Below are 5,602 nucleotides of genomic sequence, written 5' to 3' on the forward strand. Positions count from 1 at the left end.
TTATTTGTTAATCTTAGATACTTTATATTTGATTTTTGTAATTTTGTTGTTTTTGATAGGATTTTGTGGCAAATCGAAGATCAATGAGTGCATTAGGAAGTGATTTGAAGAAATCGGAAACTCTTTAAGCATGGAGGAAAGTTGAAGAAATCAAGTCTTGAAAGAGCAAGTTAGCCAAAATTTGCTTGAGACTTTGCTTAAGATTAATCATTAGCCCAAATAATCGCTTCATTCATAGTTTGGTACTCAAACGGCAAATCCTCGTGGGAACGATACTTGATTCATCACTTTATTACTTGAGACAACCTGTATACTTGCGGATTCGCACCATCAAGTTTTTGGCGCTGTTGCCGGGGATTTGATTTTTGTTTGATATTGAACAATTGTTTGTTTGGTTAATTTGGGCATTTTATTTTATTTTCTTTTTACTATTTTACTTTGAGAATTCGTTTATTTTGTTTTTCAGGTACTTTATTTTATGAGAAGGACAAAAAGTGAAGAAATCAATTTATTCTTTGATCCAGAAATAGAAAAGATAGCAAAAGCTTTAAGAGCAGAATCTAAAAGGAGAAAAGCTGAAATTAAAGCTCAACAACAACATGAAAGAGCACAAGAGCAAGAGCAATTACAAGAGGAAATGGCAAACAACAATAACAACCGCTCTGTGAAGGATCATGCCTATCCTAACATTAGGGATTTCATGCCAAGTATCACAAGACCAAGAGTAGAAGCTAATAATTTTGAACTGAAGCCTGCACTCTGTCATATGGTACAACAATCATAATTTGGAGGAAATCCAAGTGAAAGTCTACATGTGCATCTAGCACACTTTCTTGAGATCAGTGATATGTTGAAGATAAATGGAGTTTCTGATGATGCAATTCGACTCAGATTATTTCTTTTTTCTCTGAAGGACCGAGTGGTTACATTCATTACCACTGGGTTCTATCACAACATGGGATGAACTTTCTCAAGCATTTTTAGCTCAATATTTTCCACCAAGCAAGACAGCTAAGCTAAGAAATGAGCTGACTTCTTTCAAACCTAGAGATGATGAGAGCTTGTATGAAGCATGGAGAGGTATAAGGATTTGCAAAGGAGATGTCCACATCATGGGATTCCTAAGTGGATGCTTGTTCAACACTTTTACAATGGAGTTTCACCAGCTATTAGAAGTACAATTGATGCATCCTCTGGAGGTGATCTTATGGAGAAATCTAAAGATGAAGCTTTTTCTGCTCTTGATAAAATTGCTTATAACAACTACCAATGGAGTTGTGAGAGGAATGAGATCAAGAAACCAGCTGGTATGTTCGAGCTTGATGCCATGAATATGATTAATGCTAAGTTTGATGCTTTGACAAGGAAGATGGACAAGCTAAGCATGAAAGTAGATTCTTCAGCTGGAGGTTCTAGTAATTCAGTAGAAGTTGGAGCTGCAAATGTCAATTGTGCAGTAGATTTTTCTGCACTTAATCAAGATTTTTCAAGTGAGCAAGTGGATTATGTGGGGAACTACAATAAAAGACTAGGTGGTAACTCATTTTCTGCAACTTTTGATCCAGCATGGAGAAACCACCCCAATTTCTCTTGGGGAGGTAGACAAGGACAAAATCAAAATTTTAAGCAACCTTCTGGGTATCAACAACATCAGAATTTTCAGCAGAATAGAGGTTGTCCTCCTGGAATTCCTAAACCTCAAAATGCACCTGTTCCACCTCTACCACAACAAGCAGAACCAGAAAGACAGATAGATTGGAAGCCATGATTAAGACTCTATTAGTGAGCCATCAAAGTCAACAAGAAATGATTTCTCAATTAGCATCTAAAGTGGATCAAATGGCAACACACAACAAGATGTTAGAGAATCAAATAGCTCAACAAGCTAGCTCTTCAAATAATAAAGCATTTGGGAAGCTCCCTAGCCAGCCAGAAAATTCAAGGGAGCATTGCAAGGCTATTACATTAAGGAGTGGAAAAATATTGGAGAATGGAGATAAAAAGATTGAAGAAAAAATTGAAGAAGAGAAAAACAAAGAAGGAGATGAACAAACTGAAGTTGAAGTAAGAATTGAAGCTGAGAAAGAAAATTCAGTGGAAGAAAGAGGAAGTAAGGAGAGGGAAAGCAAAGAAGAACAACCTAAATATGTTGCACCTAAAGCCTACATGCCACCTTTACCATTTCCACAAAGGTTCCAGAAAGCAAAATTGGATAAACAATTTGGGAAGTTCTTGGAAGTATTAAAGTCTTTGCATGTGACTATTCCTTTCACTGATGCCTTAGCACAAATGCCTTCATATGCTAAATTTTTGAAGGAAATTTTATCTAACAAGAAGAAATTGGAGGAATTTGAGACCGTAGCTCTCACGGAAGAAAGCAGTGCTATTTTGCAAAATAAGCTTCCACCCAAACTGAAAGATCCTGGGAGTTTTTCCATACCATGTCACATTGGGGATATCAGTATAGATAAGGCTTTATGTGATCTTGGAGCCAGTGTTAGTCTGATGCCATTGTCTATCTATGAGAAAGTGAAGATTAGAGAAATGAAGCCTACTACCATTTCACTACAGCTAGCAGATAGGTCTATTAAATTTCCAATTGGGGTAATTGAGAATGTTCCTCTGAAAGTTGAAAAAATTTTCATACCAGTGGATTTTGTGGTATTGGAGATGGAGGAGGATGTACACATTCCTATTATTCTTGGTAGACCTTTCCTTGCTACTGTTGGAGCTGTTATTGATGTAAAAAATGGGAGGCTTACATTAGAAGTTGGGGAAGAGAAAGTTGAATTTAATTTGTTTCAAGCAATGAAAAAGAAAGATGATTCAAATTCATGCTTGAGAGTTGATGTGATAGATGAAGAGGTCAGAGAAGTGCTTAAAAAGCAACATTCTAAAGATCCCTTAGAAGCTTGTTTAGTTCATAACATCAAAAAAAGGGATGAGATTGAAGAAGCTGTAGAATATGCTACAATCTTGGAAGGAAATCCACCTTTGCCTATGGCTGATATTGAAAAGATCGGGGATTTGAAGCAAGATACAACTTCATCATCAAAGCATGAAAAAAGTGAAGCACCGAAGGTAGAGTTGAAACCTCTTCCAACAAATCTCAGGTATGTTTTTCTAGGTCAAAATTCTACATATCCTGTAATTGTTAGTACTAAATTGAATGATTGTGAAGTTGAGAAATTATTAAGAGTTCTTAGAAAGCATAGAAGGATAATCCGTTATACCATTGATGATATTAAAGGAATACATCCTTCTGTGTGCATGCATAGAATTTTGTTGGAAAATAATCATAAAGCCTCTCGAGAGTCACAGAGGAGATTGAATCCAAATATGAAAGAGGTTGTGAAAAAGGAAATCTTGAAATTGCTTGATGCAGGTATCATTTACCACATTTACGACAAAGAATTGGGTAAGTCCAGTTCATGTTGTACCCAAGAAAGGGGGGATCACAGTAGTGAAAAATGAAAATGATGAACTAATACCTACAAGGACTGTAACTGGATGGAGAATGTGTATAGACTATAGGAAATTGAATAATGCAACTAGAAAGGACCATTTTCCATTACCATTTATAGATCAAATGCTTGAGAGACTAGCTCATCATTCTTATTTTTGCTATTTGGATGGCTATTCAGGGTTCTTTCAGATCCTTATTCACCAAAAAATCAGGATAAAACTACCTTCACATGTCCTTATAGTGCCTTTGCATATCGAAGGATGCCATTTGGACTATGTAATGCCCCTGCTACATTTCAAAGATGTAAGATGTCCATATTTTCTGACATGATTGAGGGTATTATGGAAGTATTCATGGATGATTTTTCTGTGTATGGTAAATCTTTTAATGAATGCTTATCTAACTTATCTAAGGTTTTGCAGAGATGTGAAGAGTTCAATTTAGTTTTGAATTGGGAAAAGTGCCATTTTATGGTACAAGAAGGAATTGTTTTGGGATATCTTATGTCAAACAGGGGTATTGAGGTGGATAAAGCAAAGGTAGAAATTATTGAGAAAATGCCACCCCCAACATCTGTAAAGGGAGTGAGGAGTTTCTTGGGGCATGCTGGATTTTATAGGAGATTCATCAAGGATTTCTCTAAGATTTCTAAGCCTCTTACCAATTTATTGAGTAAAGATGTGGAATTCCATTTTGATACTAATTGTATGAACACTTTTTGCAGGATAAAGGAAGCTTTGATATCTGCTCCTATTATGCAGCCACCCGATTGGTCATTACCTTTTGAGTTAATGTGCGATGCTAGCGATTATGCCATTGGGGCTGTTTTGGGACAGAGGAGAGATAAGAAGGTGTATGCAATATACTATGCAAGTAGAACCTTAGATTATGCTCAAATAAATTACTCTACTATAGAGAAAGAGTTTTTGGCAGTGGTATTTGCAGTAGATAAATTTAGGTCCTATCTTGTGGGGTCAAAGGTAATAATGTACACAGATCATGCAGCTATCAAGTATCTCCTTCAGAAAAAAGAGGCTAAACCTAGATTGATAAGGTGGGTGCTACTCCTTCAAGAGTTTGCTTGGAAATTAAAGATAAGAAAGGAGTAGAAAATGTGGTAGCAGATCATCTGTCTAGATTGAGGCAAGAAGAAGGAGATAATTTGGGAAAAGAGCCCCCAATAGATGATTATTTTCCTGATGAGCAACTGTTAGTAATCATGAATGCAAAAACCCCTTGGTATGCAGATTTCGTGAACTATCTAGTGTGTGGAATCCTTCCACCTGACCTAACATGGCAGCAGAAGAAGAAATTTCTTTTTGATGTCAAGAATTATGATTGGGAAGAGCCATTTTTGTTCAAGAGATGTGGAGATGGGTTGATTAGAAAATGTTTAGCTGATGAGGAGATATGGAATGTTATTAAAGATTGCCATTCTTCACTTTATGGGGGTCATATGAGTGTGATAAAGATTGCAGAAAAAGTTCTCCAAGCAGGGTTCTTTTGGCCTCACATGTTTAAAGATGTGAGAAAGTTTGTAAATGCATGTGATAGGTGTCAAAGGACGGGTAATATCTCGAAGAGAGATGAAATGCCCCTCCAAAATATAGTGGAAGTGGAACTATTTGATATGTGGGGCATTGATTTCATGGGACCTTTTCCATCGTCCTTTGGGCACAAATACATTTTAGTTGGAGTAGATTATGTGAGCAAATGGGTTGAAGCTATACCATCTCCAACTAATGATGTTAGAGTTGTGATTAAATTCCTTAAAAAGTTCATTTTTACAAGATTTGGAACTCCACGTGCCATTATAAGTGATGGAGGTTCTCATTTTTGTAACCATCAATTTGAAAGATTATTACAAAAATACGGAGTAAAGCATAAGGTTGCAACACCCTACCATCCACAAACTAGTGGTCAAGTGGAGATCTCAAATAGAGAGTTGAAAAGAATTCTTGAGAAAACAGTGAATAGTTCAAGGAAAGATTGGTCACTAAAGTTAGATGATGCTATTTGGGCCTATAGAACAGCTTTTAAAACTCCTATTGGCACCACCCCATTTAGATTGGTTTATGGGAAAGCTTGTCATTTACCTTTGGAGTTGGAGCATAAAGCATATTGGGCCATAAGGAC

At 36.5% G+C, this 5,602-nt stretch overlaps 1 non-coding gene across 1 annotated transcript; it reads right to left on the reverse strand.

Annotated features, from left to right (window-relative positions):
* Positions 1-1,013: 1,013 nt before the first annotated feature.
* On the reverse strand, positions 1,014-1,119 carry LOC131179034 (small nucleolar RNA R71). The gene has a single exon (XR_009148041.1). It is a non-coding gene; the product is annotated as a small nucleolar RNA R71 (small nucleolar RNA).
* Positions 1,120-5,602: the final 4,483 nt, after the last annotated feature.

The sequence above is a fragment of the Hevea brasiliensis genome, chromosome 3, assembly GCF_030052815.1.
Source record: "Hevea brasiliensis isolate MT/VB/25A 57/8 chromosome 3, ASM3005281v1, whole genome shotgun sequence".
In the NCBI taxonomy this organism is placed as follows: domain Eukaryota; kingdom Viridiplantae; phylum Streptophyta; class Magnoliopsida; order Malpighiales; family Euphorbiaceae; genus Hevea; species Hevea brasiliensis.